Below are 19,101 nucleotides of genomic sequence, written 5' to 3'. Positions count from 1 at the left end.
GTGCGGTTGGGGGTGCGGCGCGGTGGTGGGGGGCGCGGTGCGGTGGTGGTGGGGGGGCGGAGCCTTATAGGATTATCGGCAAGGTAATTGCCGATACCGTTAACATCCAAAATCGTGAATATCGGACGATAATATCAGCCAAACCGATAATCGGTCGATCCCTAATATATATATATATATATATATATATATATATATATATATATATGTTATACAAAAACCTTTGAAATCATTATTGTTGAAACCACATCTACTCCATGATTATGTCCTTTCATGGAGAAAAAATGGCTTTCAGCACCTAGCGATCACCTTAATTACTAATCTTTCACTCTGTCCTGCAGACAAAGAACGGTAAAATAAATGAAGCAGAACCACTGGCTAAGATAATAATAGAGAACAAGTGTGACATATGACACATAAAATACAGGTGCAATGTTTTTCACTTTCTGCTTTAAATACATGAATGGTAAGCCATTGAACCTGTGTATTCATTTACTAGTTAATGAACACAATGTATGCTAGAATATCAAAATGTATTTAACAGAATATTTTTGCTGATTTCTTAGAAGGCTATAGATACCTCTGCATTGAATTTATAAATTGTTCATTTGTTTCGTGGAAACAAAATGAATACACTTTCTAAATGGTCTTAATGAAAAATGTCCCACCATTTTCCTAAGACACAGAGAAAGCTGATATAAATTTGTCAGACTGGAATGTGATACCCAGAACACTCGTTATTCGTACAACAAAATGAGGCCATAAAATATTAATCTCATAATGCAAAAGCAAAGCAACTTCAGAGTTATGGCTCTCAAAATATAGGGGAGAATTTATCATTGGTTTTACCCTGGTATTTTGGTGGTAAATTGTAAAAAAAAATTGCGCAAAATTGTTCGACTTTTTAACCCCTTAAGGGTTTCCGTTTTTGCATTTTCCTTTTTTCCTCCTTACTTTTTAAAAATCCTAACCCTTAAAATTTTTCCACCTAAAAATTCATATGAGGGCTTATTTTTTGCGCCACTAATTCTACTTTGTAATGACATCAGTCATTTTACCCAAAAATCTATGGCGAAACCAATAAAAAAAATTATTGTGCCACAAAATTGAAGAAAAAACACCATTTTGTACATTTTGGGGGCTTCCGTTTCTACACCTTCTCTTTAGCATTGCATTAATCAGTATTATCGGCCTGGATCTCTGGCTTGGAGCAATCAATCGCTGATCAGATGTGCCGGAGGCAGGTAAGGGACCCCCCGCTAACGTCCCAGACGGGAATGCATTTTCTTTTAACTTTAGATGTGGCGATCAATTTTGATTGCCACGTCTAAAGGGTTAATAGCGCACGTCACCACGAACGATGACATCTGCTATTAGCCACTGGTCCCAGCTACCGTTAGCCGCCAGGACCGACCCGATATGACTCGGGATCACCGCATGACCCCGCGTTATATCGTGTGAGCCGGCGCAGGACGTACAGGTACGCCCTGCATCCTTCAATAGGTTAATTTAGACTTGAATAATAAAACAACTTGAATGTAGTGTAGCATAGTTAGCTTTTTGCAGTGGTCAGTAATTGCAGTGGTTATCAATTATCAATGCAGTGGTTATCAATTGCCGCGTTTTAAAATTGCAAAATTTTTGCACTAAATCTCACACAGCCCAGCCCACACTTTGAAACTTGCCTAGATTTATATTATTTAGGTATTTGTGAAGAATGTGCACCTTTTTGTAAAATTTAAAGGGACAAACGCATGATATTCACCCAGTCAGGTAAAAATAACTTACCGTATTTTTCGCCCTATAGGACGCACCGGCATATAAGACGGACCCAATTTTAACACCTTAAGGACCAAGGACGTACCGGTACGTCCTTGGTCCTGCTCTTCTGATATAACTGTCACGATTCGGCTTACGGGTTGTGGATCCGCTGTGTCAGCGATGGATTGGCGTGGACCGTGCTAGTGGACCGGTTCTAAGAGGCTACTGGTTTTCACCAGAGCCCGCCGCAAAGCGGGATGGTCTTGCTGCGGCAGTAGCAACCAGGTCGTATCCTCTAGCAACGGCTCAACCTCGCTGACTGCTGAGAAGGCGTGGGACAGAAGGACTAGGCAGAGGCAAGGTCAGACGTAGCAGAAGGTCGGGGGCAGGCGGCAAGGTTCGTAGTCAGGATGGATAGCAGAAGTTCAGGTACACAGGCTTTGGACACACTAAACGCTTTCACTGGCACAAGGCAACAAGATCCGGCAAGGGAGTGCAAGGGAGGAGATCAGATATAGCCAGGGAGCAGATGGAAGCCAATTAAGCTAATTGGGCCAGGCACCAATCATTGGTGCACTGGCCCTTTAAGTCTCAGAGAGCTGGCACGCGCGCGCCCTAGAGAGCGGAGCCGCGCGCGCCAGCACAAGACAGCAGGGGACCGGGACGGGTAAGTGACCTGGGATGCGATTCGCGAGCGGGCGCGTCCCGCTGTGCGAATCGCATCCCCGACGGCCATGACAGTGCAGCGCTCCCGGTCAGCGGGACTGACCGGGGCGCTGCAGGGAGAAAGACGCCGTGAGCGCTCCGGGGAGGAGCGGGGACCCGGAGCGCTAGGCGTAACAATAACGCGGGGTTACACAGTAACCCCGCGTCATATCACGGCGGGCCCGGCGTCATAGTGAAGCCGGGACCCGCCTCTAATAGCACGCAGCACCGATCGTGGTGACGTGCGCTATTAACCCTTTAGCCGCGCGCTCAGAGCTGAGCCGCGCGGCTAAAACCGAAAGTGAAAGTTCCCGGCTAGCTCAGTCGGGCTGTTCGGGATAGCCGCGGCTAATCGCGGCATCCCGAACAACTGACAGGACAGCGGGAGGGCCCCTACCTGCCTCCTCGCTGTCCGATCGCCGAATGACTGCTCAGTGCCTGAGATCCAGGCATGAGCAGTCATGTGGCAGAATCGTTGATCACTGGTTTCTTATGAGAAACCAGTGATCAGCATAGAAGATCAGTTTGTGCAGTGTTATAGGTCCCTATGGGACCTATAACACTGCAAAAAAAAAAAAGTGAAAAAAAAAAGTGAATAAAGATCATTTAATTCCTCCCCTATTAAAAGTTTGAATCACCCCCCTTTTCCAATAAAAAAAAAACACAGTGTAAATAAAAATAAACATATATGGTATCGCCGTGTGCGTAAATGTCCGAATTATAAAAATATATCATTAATTAAACCGCTCGGTCAATGGCGTGCGCGCAAAAAAATTCCAAAGTCCAAAATAGTGCATTTTTGGTCACTTTTTATATCATTTAAAAATGAATAAAAATCGATCAATAAGTCCTATCAATGCAAAAATTGTACCATTAAAAACTTCAGATCACGGCGCAAAAAATGAGTCCTCATACCGCCCCATACACGGAAAAATAAAAAGTTATAGGGGTCAGAAGATGACAATTTTAAACGTATTAATTTTCCTGCATGTAGTTATGATTTTTTCCAGAAGTCCGACAAAATCAAACCTATATAAGTAGGGTATCATTTTAATTGTATGAACCTACAGAATAAATATCAGGTGTCATTTTTACCGAAAAATGTACTACGTAGAAACGGAAGCCCCCAAAAGTTACAAAACAGCGTTTTTTTTTTCAATTTTGTCGCACAATGATTTTTTTTCCCGTTTCACCATCGATTTTTGGGCAAAATGACTGACGTCATTACAAAGTAGAATTGGTGGCGCAAAAAATAAGCCATCATATGGATTTTTAGGTGCAAAATTGAAAGAGTTATGATTTTTTAAAGGCAAGGAGCAAAAAACGAAAATGCAAAAACGGAAAAAACCCAGGTCCTTAAGGGGTTAAAGGTGCAAAATCTAGAAAAAAAAGATTCTGCACCCAACAGTGATCTTCAACCTGCGGACCTCCAGATGTTGCAAAACTACAACTCCCAGCCGTTGGCTGTCAGGGCATGCTGGGAGTTGTAGTTTTGCAACATCTGGAGGTCCCCAGGTTGAAGACCACTGGATAGGAGGTAATACTCATGTGTCCCCGCCGCTCCGGACCCGTCACCGCTGCCCTGGATGTCACTCCATCGCTGTTGCCGCGTTCCTCGGGGTGTCCCCGACGTGTCCCTGACGCTCCGGACGTCTTCTTCCCCAGGATCCACGCTCTCCGTCATCACGTCGCTACGTACGCCGCTCCTATTGGATGACGGGATGGCGTGCGTGATGACGTGATGACGTCGAAGGCGAGCGCTGCCATGCAGGGGATCCCGGCACGGAGCAGACACCGAGGAGGCAGGTAAGGTTCCTCCCGGTGTCCTGTAAGCTGTTCAGGACGCCGCGATTTCACCGTGGCGGTCCCGAACAGCCCGACTGAGCAGCCGGGTTAGTGTCACTTTCGCTTTAGACGCAGCGGTCAGCTTTGAAGGTCAGCGTCTGAAGGGTTAATACAGGGCATCACCGCAATCGGTGATGTCCTGTATTAGCCGCGGGTCCCGGCCATTGATGGCCGCAGGGACCGCCGCAATAGGTGTGTATTCGGCATATAAGACGCACCAACTTTTCCCCCCCAGTTTTGGGGAAGAAAAAGTGCGTTTTATACGGCGAAAATACGGTAATTTACACAGACAATCATAAATTCCCCCATAGTAAGGCAAATAAAGACTGTCTTTGGAAGGTCAATATGCTGCCTCTTTGATGGGTTAAAATTGTAGAAAGCAAAGGGCAGATTCAAGCTAATATTCAGTGACCACTCAGGTGTTTTCACAAGCATAAATATTTACATATTGTCACTGTGAAATATGCCTAAAGAAATACTTTAAAAAGGTGTAAAGTATGTCAAAACACATAGGCACATACATCACAATAGCTTATCCAAAGAAAACAACACGCACAAAAAATGTTTATGCTACATTATGCATATAGATTGTTTTTCTACACAAATACTATATGTTAGTTATGCCTAGTAGGCAGTGATTCTTTTTGTTAATGATTCTTCATATACACTTGAACTGTTGTAACTGGACACCTGACTCTTTCCACTTTCACAGTGACCCTTGTAGTGTGAAAGCAGGTGCAAGTCAGAAGCAGCAGAACAAGGTATTTTGTCTGACATCTTAAGCAAACAGACTGCACTCAGCATGACAGAGGACTTGACAACACAAAGGATATGTTATGTGACCTTACCTTCATTTACTACATGTACTTCTTGTTGCAATTGTGTAATGTCACTATTCTCTCTTATAACCTAACCTGTAATACCAGCAAATGTTGACATCAATACTTATGCTAAGAAATGGACTTACAAGGTTATGCATATTCATAATTTACTATCAAAAACAGCATTCTAGTCACAGTAAACATATAGGGGAGATTTATCAAAACCTGTCCAGAGGAAAAGTTGCTGAGTTGTCCATAGCAACCAATCGGATCGCTTCTTTCAGTTTTCAGAGGCCTTTTCAAAAATGAAAGAAGCGAGCTGATTGGTTGCTATGGGCAACTCAGCAACTTTTCCTCAGGACAGGTTTTGATAAATCTCCCTCCTATTTTATTGTTAAATTAATTCAGAGCAAAATTGTACTAAAGTTGGAATTATGCTTATTAATACTAAGCCCTCAGATGTGAATTTGCACCTTTGCGTACTTTATTCATGTATTATGCCAGATGTGGTGCAGTTTGCAATAAAGAGATATAGCAGGCATGTGCACCCAAAACACATAGATCTGTTGGATTGTTTGGAATTCATTGGATTTAGTACAGTTCAGGAACTGTCCAGAGCAAGAGAAGTTTGCTATGGGGATTTGTTCTTGCTCTGGACAGTTTCTGACATGTACAGAGATGGCAGCAGAGAGCACTGTGGTCAGACAGAAAATAAATATAAAACGTCCTCTGTAGCATACAGCAGCTGATAAGTACTGGAAGGATTAACATTTTTAAATATAAGTAATTTAAAAATCTGTCTAACTTTTTGACACCAGTTGATTTTTCCCCCCATCAGAGTACCCCTTTAAGGACCTTCTAACAGTAACCCTGCACTATGGCGCTCCAGGCCACTTGCAGTGCAGGAAACTGCAGGAACTTATTAAAGGGATATGTTATAGTTTCCTGCACAAGTAGTAGCCAGGAGCATCACTGTGCAGGTAAAAACTGTAAAGCTGCCTTAACATTTAAAGGGGTATTCCTGTCTAATATTACATAATCCTCTATCCACAGGATATGGTATAACAAGATGATTAATGGACATCCAATTGCTGGGACCACCATTATCCCAAGAGCAGGGATTTGTCCCTTTTCATGCTTTCATTTGTATTGTTAAAAGACTGAAATCTCTAGTAGAAAAGTTAATACTATTGACCTTTCTTTTTAAAAGTCAGAAGGTGGCACTGTTGTATGGCCATAGTATTTTGGTATTCCATGAATGGGACAAAACAAAACTTAGAGCACAGTCAGTTCTTAATACAGCTTAATAGAATTTAGTAATTTCATACTCCCATAGTACTAAGCATATTAAAAGGTTTATCAAACGTATAAACGTATAAATAATAAACTGATTTAAAGTTCTCAATTAATATGTTATACAGTGCCCAATTTGAGCCTCCATACAAGTATCCAGACGTGCCAGCTCTAAACATAAGAGTGCCAGACATTGCTCAAAAGGCTCAATTCTCAGCATTCACATATCATTCAGACAAACAAAATTGCCCCTTGAACCACTTAAAGGGGTACTCCGGTGGAAAACTTTTTTTTTTTTTTTTTTTTATCAACTGGTGCCAGAAAGTTAAACAGATTTGTAGATTACGTCTATTAAAAAATCTTAATCCTTCCAGTACTTATTAGCTGCTGAATACTACAGAGGGAATTATTTTCTTTTTGGAACACAGTGCTCTCTGCTGACATCACGAGTACAGTGTTCTCTGCTGACACCTATGTCCATTTTAGGAACTGTCCAGAGCAGCATATGTTTGCTATGGGGATTTTCTCCTACTCTGGACAGTTCTTAAAATGGACAGAGATGTCAGCAAAGAGCACTGTGCCCGTGATGTCAGCAGAGATCTCTGTGTTCCAAAAAGAAAATAATTTCCTCTGTAGTATTCAGCAGCTAATAAGTACTGGAAGGATTAAGATTTTTTTTAATAGAAGTAATTTACAAATCTGTTTAACTTTCTGGCACCAGTTGATAAAAAAAAAAAAAAAAAATGGTTTTCCACCAGAGTACCCCTTTAAGGACACAGGGCATACAGGTACGCCCTTTTGTCCTGGTACTTAAGGTACCAGAGCTAAAATGGCGGAGGAGGTCTCCTTACCTGCCACCTATCGCTGATCCACTGATGTATCCTGGCTTAGCCATGCTATATCAGTGGATCACCAATCACACTGTATATTGCTTTGCCATAGGCATAGCATTATACAAAGAATGCAATCTAATGATTGCATATAATAGTCTCCTTAGGGGACTTAAAAATTGTAATAAAAAAATCAAATGCCCCTTATTTTCCCATTAAAAAAAAAAAAAAAAAAAAACACACACACACACACACACACACACACACACACACACACACACACACACACACACACATATATATATATATATATATATATTTATTTAACATAGTTTGGTATCGCCAAACTATTAAAATATAATGTTTATGACCCAAAACGATCACAGTGCAAAAAATGAGCCCTCATACAGTGGGGATCAAAAGTTTGGGCACCCCAGGTAAAAATTTGTATTAATGTGCATAAAGAAGCCAAGGAAAGATGGAAAAATCTCCAAAAGGCATCAAATTACAGATTAGACATTTTTATAATATGTCAACAAAAGTTAGATTTTATTTCCATCATTTACACTTTCAAAATAACCGAAAACAAAAAAATGGCATCTGCAAAAGTTTGGGCACCCTGCAGAGTTAATATTTTGTACTGCCCCCTTCAGGGCCGGTGTTAGGGTGGGGAAAACTGGGAAACTGCCTAGGGCCCCCATCCCGGAGGGGGGCCCCCTGCCGGCTGCTCAGTAGTGGATCAGTAGCCCGCTGCAGCCCGGCCACTGCAACTTTAAAACAGTGACCTGCGCAGGGGCGTATCGAATTAAATGCTCCCTGGGTCCATTTAACCCAGGGAACATCCGTTGCCGGTCACGCACTGCTGGCTATATGCAGAACCTGTTTGAACTGCATGCGCATGCACGCACACAGTTCAAAGACGGCCGTGATCGGGTGCGCCGGGCCACTCATCTACCCCGGTGGCCCCTGGTCCCCCGCGCAAGGCCCCCTTTTCAGATCGCGCTAAAGGGGCCTCGCAGCTGGCCGCTCCTCCGGCCCAGGCATTTACTAAAGTGAGCCAGGGCAGGGTCACGGCAACTTTAAGGGCAGAGGACGTCCGTGCGCAGGCACGCCACTGACGTCACACGACGCGTCCCTGCCCCGGCTTCTCCGCTCTCAGCAGGAGGAAGAACGTGGAGCTCTGCGTGCTGCAGCCTGCCTCCAGCATAAGGTGAGAGGGCAGAGACGTGGTGTCTGGGGGGAGGGAGGAGAAGAGGCACAAAAGGTAAAAGAAGAAGAATGATGGGGGAAGAGGGCAGAAGGGGCACAAAAGTTAAATGAAGGATGACTGAGGGAGGGAGGGGAAGGTTGCAGAGGAGTCAGGGGGAGGGGAAGAAGGGTGCAGAGGGGTCTGGGGGAGGCTAAGAAGGGTGCAGAGGGCTCTGGGGGAGATTAGGAAGGGTGCAGAGGGCTCTGGGGAAGATAAGGAAGGGTGCAGAGGGCTCTGGGGGAGATAAGGAAGGGTGCAGAGGGGTCTGGGGGAGATGAAGAAGGGTGAAGAGGGGTCTGGGGGAGGGGAAGAATAGTGCAGAGGGGTCTGGGGGAGGGGAAGGAGGATGCAGAGCCGTCTGGGGGAGATGAAGAAGGGTGCAGAGGGGTCTGGGGGAGGGGAAGAAGGGTGCAGAGGGGTCTGGGGGAGGGGAAGAAGGGTGCAGAGGGGTCTGGGGGAGATGAAGAAGGGTGCTCGGCAGGCTTAGGTAATGCGGGGGGTCTTGTGGGCTGTATGGATAATATGACAAGTGTCGCCTCCTGCGGCTCCTCTGCGCGGCGTCAGGGACATCACTTATAATTTCCTGCAGTGCCGGCTGCTTAAGTTTAGCAGTCCGGCCGCGGCTGCAGGAAATAATAAGTGACGTCCCTGTCACCGTGCAGAGGAGCCGCAGGAGGCGACACTCATCATATTATCCACACAGCCCACAAGACCCCCCGCATTACCTGAGCCTGCCGAGCGTGGCCAGGTAAGGAAATATGAAAAATCAGGGGGAGAGGGGGGACCTAATGGGGGGTAACTATATTGCCAACCTAATGTGGGGGAGCTACCACCTAATGTGGGGGACTACACTGCCAACCTAATGTGGGGGAGCTACAACCTAATGTGGGGGACTACACTGCCAACCTAATGTGGGGGAACTATACTGCACCTAATGTGGGGGAGCTATACTGCACCTAATGTGGGGGAACTATACTGCACCTAATGTGGGGGAGCTATACTGCACCTAATGTGGGGGAATTATACTGCACCTAATGTGGGGGAACTATACTGCCAACCTAATGTGGGGGAACTATACTGCACCTAATGCGGGGGGAACTATACTGCACCTAATGCGGGGGGAACTATACTGCACCTAATGTGGGGAACTATACTGCACCTAATGTGGGGGAACTATACTGCACCTATTGTGGGGAACTATACTGCACCTAATGTGGGGGAACTATACTGCCAACCTATTGTGGGGAACTATACTGCACCTAATGTGGGGGAACTATACTGCCAACCTAATGTGGGGGAACTATACTGCACCTAATGTGGGGGAACTATACTGCCAACCTAATGTGGGGGAACTATTCTTCACCTAATGTGGGGGGAACTATACTGCCAACTTAATGTGGAGGAACTATACTGCACCTAATGTGGGGGAATTATACTGCACCTAATGTGGGGAACTATACTGCCAACCTAATGTAGGGGAACTATACAAAAAATTAAAATTGTACTATTCTGATCCCTATAACTCTGTTATCTTTCTGTATATGGGGATGTGAGGGTAATTTTTTGCGCTGTGATTTGTAGTTTTTATTGGTACCATTTTTGTTTTCATGGGACTTTTCAATAGCTTTTTAGATATTTTTATGGTATTTGAAGTGACCAAAAATGTGAAAATCTGGTTAGTTCACTATTACGACTTTTGGGGCCCCTCTTTTGATTTTGCCTAGGGCCACGCCAACCAAGAGTCTTTCAATTCTTGTTTTAGGTATATTTGCCCATTCTTCCTTACAAAAGTCTTCCAGTTCTTTGAGATTTCTGGGCTGTCTGTCACGCACTGCTCTTTTAAGGTCTATCCATAGATTTTCAATTATGCTACACAATAAATGATAATTTTCACCATAAAGTGCACTGCGTAAATATCAAACCCCCAAAAGTTGCAGTTTTCTTATACATTTTTGTCACAAATAATCATTTTTTTGTTTTGTGGTACATTTTATGGTAAATGAAAGGTGTCATTACAAAGAACAATTGGTCATACAAAAAGCAAGTCCTCATATGGGTCTGTAGGTGAAAAAAATTAGAGTTATGGATTTTAAAAGGAGAGAAGGAAAAAACGAAAACACAAAGATGAAAATTGGCCTGGTCCTTGAAGGGGAAATCAGGTGGAAACAAGTGGAAAACAAATGTTTTCAAATCAACTGGTGCCAGAAAGTTAAACATATCTGTAAATGTCTTCTATTTCAAAATCTGAAGCCTTCCAGTACTTATCAGCTGCTGTATACTACAGAGAAAATTATGTTTTTCTTTTCAGTCTGACAAGAGTGCTCTCTGCTGGCACCTCAGTTCATGTCAGGAACTGTCCAGAGCAGGAGCAAATCCCCATAGAAAACCTCTCCTGCTCTGAACAGTTCCTGACACAGACAGAGGTGTCAGCAGGGAGCACTGTGGTCAGACAGAAAATAATTTCACAAATTTATCTGTAGTATATCTGTAGTATACAGCAGCTAAGTACTGGAAGGGTTAAGATTTTTAAGTGGAAGTAATTTAAAAATCTGTGTAACTTTCTGGCACCAGTTGATTTAAAAAAAATAATAATAATAATTCCACCGTAGTTCTCCTTTTAAGAGGTTAACATTGGTGAAATGGACTTGGTGATTCATAAAGTATACAAAAGAATAGCCTCAAACACATAACCAAGAAAAGATAACACAAGTATATTAACATTAATAGACACACTATCTAGCCATGTTTTTTCTATACACCGTGCAGATGTTCAAAGTAATTTCCACTGTGGACACAGCAGATGTCTAGACAGTAGTCCAGTTCTGTACAGACATGGGCCAGCATGCCCTCAGATATGGTCTCCACCGTTTCTGTGAAGTGTTGTCGCAGGTTTTTCAGATCCTGTGACTGGGGAGAAGATACACTGAATTTTTCATGTAACCCAAAAGAAAGAAGCTCCAGGGTGTGATATCTCGTGATCGTGGAGACTTGCGCAACATTGGTGAATTGCTGCTTCTGGCTAACAGGCTGGTGTTCAGCAATGAGATGATCTTTTATCTCAGTGACAAGGTCAATAGGCCCATGAGGGACTCCAGCAATGTCAGCAGTCCCTTCTTATTTGCTGAGGATACTGTCACTGGCTCCTCCTACTTGTACATGTTAAAGGAGTCTCTTATGCCACAAACAGAGGAAGATCTGCCAAATGTAGTCTATCAAAAACAAAAGAATCCCAAAGGAATTCCCAAGTAAATAATTATAATCACAAAACCCTTTGAGGATTTAGCTCCTCCGGGACTAAATCCCTTTTACTAGGGAAATCCACCTTTAAAAAAAAAAAAAAAAAAAAAAGTATTTACATCTTTATTATATCTCCATTAAAATATTCCCCTGTGTTCTACGATATACAGTGTAGTAATCTTTAAAATTACAATTACAATGGGATGCAATCCTTGTATAAATATGACACTTGTCATTCATTTATTGCAGTGGAGATGAAAGCTGTATGAGATTGCCTTAGTCAAACTGACTTCATATAATGGAACAGTGCCCATTATTTTGAAGATCGCTCCCTTTGCTTGCTAAAAGCTCACAGCTGTACCTCCTTGACGTTTCACTGGACTTAGCCGGCTTTGTCAAGGGCCGAGGTGACTGTCTCATAAAACCAAATCTTATTTCTCCTTTAGCTCCATTGGGGGACACAGGAACTGTGGGTATATCTTGCTGCCACTAGGAGGCTGACACAAGGCATAACAAAAAAAGAAGTCGGCTCCTCCCAGCAGTGTATACCCCACCTACTGACTCAGAAACACTCAGTTTTAGCTTTAGCTATTTTTATTATTTTCTAGTTTTTAGAGTTTAGAATTTTCTTTCCTTTTTCATTTTTTCTAGGTTGGGGTGACAGGAGCATGGCGCTGCCTGATCCCCCCACATGCTACTGAAGGGCACAGTCCATAGAGTATGGTCCGTTAACCCTTCCTCGCCACCGACCAGCACCAGGTTGTACCTTGGGTCGGGGTCACCTATTGCCTCTGCTCGCCCCGCTTATTGAAGCCTGGTATGATGCAGTTGGCCCAGACTGGTTGAAGAGGGAGCACCTTTCCTTTACTCCTAGAGATGTAAGCATACCTCTTGCTTAGGTCAGTATGTACCTGCCCCCCCCCATTCTATCAGGGGTTAATCTGGGAGGGGGTTCAGTTGGCCTAATCTTTATTCAAGAATGGTCTCAAGGGTTAATCTGGGGAAAGGGTACAGCCTCATCTTTATTCAATACTTATGTGGAGGGAGCACCTTTTTGGGTCCTGCTGCTGTGGTGACAGCTGACCCGTTCTAAGTATGCGCGCGCTGCTGCAGCATACTTTTGGACCTTGCCGACAGCCATCTCCATGGCTCTGGGGACCGCTGACGGCTTTTCCCAATTCCCGCACAGCGCGCGCACGGCGGGCTTGTTCAGCCTCTCCCGTGCTTGCGCTTGTTGCAGGGGTCCTCTGTCTCCTCCCCTTGTTACTGGGGATCACGTGACGCGCCACAGCTCCGGAGCCTGGCAAGCTGCTGCTGCACCCTGCTTCACTGCCCCCCTCAAGCTGCTGCTGCACTCTGCTCCACTGCCCCAAGCTGCTGCTGCACTCTGCTCCTGTGGGTCTCTTCTCCGTTCTACGACTGCTGCAGCAGCCAGGACCTGGTGTTGCAAGCTCCCTGCGCTCCTAGCAAGACTACAGGGACCTCAAGGCACAGGAACATGGGTGAGCTCTTTCCATTTCTTCAGCTCTTTCACAGACAGGCGGTCTCCGCTTCGGTCACTTACTATGCTTGCACGGGGTGTAAATTTAAAATTCCGGGGGGTTCGGCTGAACCCATCTGTTCTGCCTGCTCTCCCTCCCTCCCTAATCCCCCCACCGAGGATAGCCCCCCAGAGCGTGTGACCTCTGACCCGGCTCCCAGATGATTTCTGATTTGGCGCAGGTTTCCAGGGAGGTGGCTACAGCCTTAAAGCAGTCTTCCTTACTCCTAGGGAGACAAGTTCGGCGTCTTCGGACCGTCGACACTCTCATAGACGTCCCAGGGTCATTTATTCAGACTTCTCTCCTGAGCACAGGTCTTTCCGCCGCTCGCGCTCCAGGTCCCCTCCTTCCAGGCGGCGTCCTTGGTCGCCTGGTCATTCTCCTTGTCAATCCGTGTCACCTAGATCCGGTGCTTCCACTGCCCGTTCCCGGTCTCCGGGAGAACTGGCGGACTCAGATCCACATTCGGATTCTGAGGAGCTGTCATCCATGTCAGACTTGATGGACAGCTTGGTGTCAGCCGTCAGGGACACCTTTCATCTACAGGACCCTGGAACTCCGGACCCTGCTCCTGGAGTTTCCTTTACAAGTAATCATCGCTCTCCCAAGGTCTTCCATCCTCATAAGGAGTTTGATGATCTTCTTGAGACCACCTGGAAGCTTCCAGAGAAGCGCTTCCAAGGCACTAAACGGTTGAAGACTATGTGTCCGTTTTCCCAAGATCTTGTCTCAAAATTGACCGTTCCGCCGTCGGTGAACCCCCCAGTCTCCCGTTTTGTACATCCACCACCTTACCGCTGGTGGATGCCGCTTCCTTCAAGGATCCCGTGGACAAGCGGGTTGAAAATCTGGCAAAGGACGCCTTCGAGGCAGTTGGGTCCTCCCTGCTTGCGGCTTTTGCATCGACCTGGGTTTCAAAGGCTTTATCGGTTTGGGCCTCTCAGCTCCACCAAGGGGTGATGTCCGGGGCCCCTCGTGATGATCTGGCGGATATTGCTCTCCAGATCTCTAAGGCGGGTGACTATTTGTGTCAAGCTTCCTTGGCATCAGCACGCTGTGCGGCCTTTGCGTCCGGCTATCTAGTCGCCATTCGCCGCTCTATGTGGCTTAAAGCTTGGAATGCTGATGCGGTTTCCAAAAAATCTCTGACGGAAATGGCCTTTACTGGCAGCCGTCTTTTTGGCAAAAGGCTGGACGACATCATATCTGACGCTACGGGCGGTACGAGTTCTTTGCTTCCCCAGAATAAAGCACGCCGCTCTGATGCTCGTTGCAAGACGGCTCCCTTTCGGTCCTTTGGCTCCCTGGGCTCAGGGCGCCAGGACAGGTCGGATTCCTCACAAACTAAGAAGGCCCTGTCCTTCAGACCTCGCCCCTCCTGGAAGCAGGATGGCCGTTCCACCCGTTTTCCCGCAAAGTCGGGAACTCGCAAGCCTACCTCGACCTGAAGGGGCGCCCCCACCCGGGGCTCTCTCTCGTGTGGGCGGTCGCTTATCTCTCTTTCGGGACGTCTGGTTGGCACACGTCCAGGATTCCTGGGTTTGGGATGTTGTTTCCAACGGTTAACTGATCGAGTTCGGTTTTCTTCCCCGGGATCGTTTTTTTTCGGTCCCGGCCTCCTCGTTCGCCTGCCCTGGCGGCAGGTTTTCGCTCTTCCATTCGCACTCTGCTGGAGCAAGGTGTCATTGTGCCTGTTCCTTCTCAGGATCGTTTCCGGGTTTTTATTCAAACCTATTCGTTGTTCCCAAGAAAGAGGGAACGGTCCGTTCGATTTTGGACCTGAAGCTCCTCAATCGGCACCTTCAACTTCGCAACTTCCGGATGGAGTCACTGCGAACGATTGTCGCATCCATGGATCAGGGCGAATTCCTGTCTTCAGTGGACATTCGGGATGCTTATCTCCACATCCCGATTTTTCCTCCTCATCAGCGGTTTCTGCGGTTTGCCGTTCTGGAGGGTCACTTTCAGCTTGTGGAAACCGCGGTGTTGAAGGCCCGTGGGTTTCCCCCGGGGTTATTCGCACCATGCTCAGGGCGCGTAAGCAGTTCTCGACTAGAATTTATCACAGGACTTGGCTGGCTTATTTTCGGTGGTGTGAGGCCCGCTCTCTTTCTCCGGTTCCTTTTTCTCTGGCAAATCTCCTGGCGTTTTTGCAGTCGGGCATTGAAACGCGTCTGGCTCTTAGTTCTCTCAAGGGTCAAGTGTCGGTGCTGTCTATTCTTTTTCAGCAGCCTTTGGCTTCTAATTCTTCTGTTCGCACATTCCTTCAGGGGGTAGCTCATGACATTCCTCCTTACAGGTCTCCTACTTCCCCTGGGGACTTGAATTTGGTCCTAAGCACTTTGCAGTCTGCTCCTTTCGAGCCTATCCGGGACATCTCCCTTCGTTTCCTTTCTTGGAAGGTGTCCTTCCTGGTTGCCGTAACCTCCATCCGGCGGGTGTCAGAATTGGCAGCTCTCTCCTGTCAACCCCCCTTCCTGATTCTTCATCATGACAAGGCTGTGCTCCGACCGGTACCTTCTTTTCAACCGAAGGTAGTTTCCTCCTTTCATCTGAACGAGGATATTGTTCTTCCCTCCTTCTGCCCTGCTCCGTCTCATCCTAAGGAGTGTTCTCTCCACATCCTCGATGTGGTCAGGGCTTTACGGGCTTACCTTTCGGCCACCTCTTCCTTCCGATGGTCAGATTTGCTGTTCGTCCTTCCGGAGGGCCGATGCAAGGGTTTGCCGGCTTCTAAGGCGACCTTCTCCATTTCTGAGGCGTATCGTTCTAAGGGGAAGAATCCCCCTTTCCGGGTTACGGCTCACTCCACTCGATAGGTGGGGGCTTCTTGGGTGGTCTTTAACAGGGCTTCCGCTCTACAGGTGTGTAAGGCGGCCACTTGGTCTTCAGTGTGCATGTTCACCAAATTCTACCAAGTGCACACTTCTGCATTCGCTAACACCAGTTTGGGGCGTATGGTTTTGCAGGCAGCGGTGGCTTTGCCCTCCGCTTGATTCTGAGTTGATTTAATTTTCCCGCCCCGGGGACTGCTTTGGTACGTCCCACGGTTCCTGTGTCCCCCAATGGAGCTGAACGAGAAAAGAAGATTTTTTACACTTACCGTAAAATCTTTTTCTCAGAAGATCCATTGGGGGACACAGCTCCCACCCCGTTGGTTTTTAGTTTGTTACCTGAGGGTCGGTCGCCTGTCAGTCTGTTGGTTCACTTGTTTTTGACTGGGCTCCCTCCGGACTCTGTAAAAAATTTTTGGTTCCTCCTATTGCTTTGGGACTAAAACTGAGTGTCTCTGAGTCAGTAGGTGGGTTATACACTGCTGGGAGGAGCCAACTTCTTTTTTTGTTTGCCTAGTGTCAGCCTCCTAGTGGAAGCAAGATATACCCACGGTTCCTGTGTCCCCCAATGGATCTTCCAAGAAAAAGATTTTATGGTAAGTGTAAAAAATATCCTTATCTTCAAATGACTTCTGGACTGTAACAGTGGCACATTACAAATTGCTTCTCCAGCTAATCTCAAGTAATGTATCTCAAACCTGGACTATACCAAATGTAATTTCTCTGTACTGCACTAGAATAAAAAAAAACAAGTAGTTTTCTATAAACTCTAGCTTTCGAGGTACTATTTCCCTGGGGCCTTGTGTACGGATTATAGCTTATTAGTAGTAGTATTTGTGGGATTATATATCAAGATAAAGGGTTGCACCACTCCTGCTATGTAATACTACAAGCTTCATCATACATTCCAGTTTACATATACATCCCTGATTCTGGCATTACAAACTTAACATCGCAACTGGCCTGTTATGTTTTGTTGGTTATGAATGCTAAGGCATTAATTTAGCACTTTTTTTTTTTTAATTACCCAGTATGTGCAGCCAACAATGATAAAAGTGAAGGGAAACACAAACACCCAATGACTATTTATGCGCAACTACCTGGAGGATTATTGATCCTTGTAAACGGTCCCTAAAAGAGTGACAGTTACAGGTATGGGTCAGCCATAGTGTTGCTCGCGAATATTCGCAATGCGAATATTGTTTTTTTTTTTTTTATTCCACAGTACACATCACACTGATCATCCCTCTCTGCTTCCAGCTTGTGTGGTGTAAAGAAGGCTCTAATACTACTGTGTGAGACTGGCGTACGAATTTTCGCATATGTGAAAATTTGCATATGCTAATTTCCGCATATGCGAAGTTTCGCTTATGCAAATGTTTGCATATGCTAATTTTTGTATATGCGAATTTTTGTTTATGCTAATTTTCGTATATGTAAATTTTCGCATATGCACATTTTACAAATATGCGAATTTAGCTAATTTATGACGAATATTCTCAAAATATCGCAAATTCGAATATGGCCTATGCCACTCAACACTAGTCAGCCATATAAAAGCACTCTAAAACTGTCCAGCACTAGGGTTCTATTTAGGATTTACAATGCATTCGGAAAGTCTTCAGACCCTTTTACTTTTTTCACAAGAGTCACTCAAGAAAATTCACAGAATTGTACCTAAGCCACTCTTGTGTTGTCTCGACTTTGTGCTTAGGGTATACTTGTTGGAAAGTGAAACTTCGGTCCAGTTTGAAGTCCAGAGCACTCTGGTTACAACTTCGTAGCCTTCAACGACTTTGCCGAACACCATGTGCTTTCCGCAGCCATTCAGTTTTAGCAGTGCAGACGAAGAACTGGGAACCATTTGTGAGTGACAATTACAGGTATGGGTCAGCCATATAAAAGCACTCTAAAAATGGCCAGTACTAGGGTTCTATTTAGGATTTACAATGCATTCAGAAAGTCTTCAGACCCTTTTACTTTTTCACATTTTGTTATGTTTTGGACATGTCAGGTTAGATGGGGACCGTCGTTGGACAGCCATTATTCGGTTTCTCCAGACATGTTAAATTGGATTCAAGTGAGGGTTCCTCTGGTTGAGTCGCGTCGGAACGGCCCCTTCCGGCAGACTGTCGGGGCACCGTTCTGGAGATTGCGGAGGGTCCCAGTGCTCGAACCCTCAGCAATCTATAACTTATGCCCTATACTTTGGATAGGGGATATGTTATTTTTTGCTGCACTACACCTTTAAAAAGTCTCATATTAGTCGCAGAGGAGCAACCATACATGACCCGTACCATTTAATAAATTTTGTGCATTAACACTTTACCAGCACACAAATTACACCACCCTTGATAAATCCCCACTCCCATCTGTCTTTCTTTAGATGCAGCCACCGATCCTACTAGTTGTTCTGCATTATTTCCTGTAAAGTCTTCAAGATTCATTGGTACTGCTGATGTAGTACATGGATGCATTTTAACATCTAGCCATCTCTACTCTTTTTACATCATTGTAACCAGGCAGCCTTTCCAGATTGGAGGATAAACTAGAACATTGAAAAATAAAGCACATTAGTATTGGAGTTAGATTAAATATATTTCTATTTGATATTAAATTACATAATCAATAAAATTCAAAATATAGTTGTGATCAGTATCCGCTGTTATAATCTGTTGCACCGGTTTTAGCCAGTTTGACAGAGAAGTACTGTCGATATTTTAACAGTAGGACTAGACAAAAGGAGAAGTAAGACCAATCCAGGCTTCCTTACCCTTCTTAAATTCGGATGAGGGTGGCTAACAAATCTTAAAGGGGTTATCCACTGATTTTTTTATTTCTTCATTCTGCCCAAACTGCAAAAACGAAAAATAACAAACTTTAACTTAACTTCTGCTGCTTCCCTAGTGTACTGATATCGGTTTCCCATCTTCTGGGCTCTGGTCTTCTTCCGCAATCTGGGGCCTGACTAGTCAGGCTACACAG

The 19,101-nt window shown here is 45.3% G+C and overlaps 2 long non-coding RNA genes across 3 annotated transcripts in view; one reads left to right on the top strand and one right to left on the bottom strand.

Annotated features, from left to right (window-relative positions):
• Positions 1–5,036: 5,036 nt before the first annotated feature.
• Positions 5,037–18,622, top strand: LOC130272907 (uncharacterized). Of its 2 annotated transcripts, none has more exons than XR_008843784.1 (3): positions 5,037–5,072; positions 17,831–17,999; positions 18,503–18,622. It is a non-coding gene; the product is annotated as an uncharacterized LOC130272907 (long non-coding RNA). The 2 variants fall into 2 exon arrangements; XR_008843783.1 differs by lacking the exon at positions 5,037–5,072 and adding an exon at positions 5,477–5,496.
• LOC130272904 (uncharacterized) overlaps positions 18,520–19,101 on the bottom strand; it is a 38,014-nt gene continuing 37,432 nt past the window's right edge. Inside the window, exon 4 of the long non-coding RNA XR_008843782.1 lies at positions 18,520–18,664. This is a non-coding gene — a long non-coding RNA (uncharacterized LOC130272904). The remainder of the gene's footprint in view (positions 18,665–19,101) is intronic.

Source organism: Hyla sarda, chromosome 1 (assembly GCF_029499605.1).
Source record: "Hyla sarda isolate aHylSar1 chromosome 1, aHylSar1.hap1, whole genome shotgun sequence".
NCBI lineage: Eukaryota > Metazoa > Chordata > Amphibia > Anura > Hylidae > Hyla > Hyla sarda.
The sequence above is the reverse complement of the archived record's forward strand: the minus strand, read 5'-3'. Positions and strand labels throughout refer to the sequence as shown.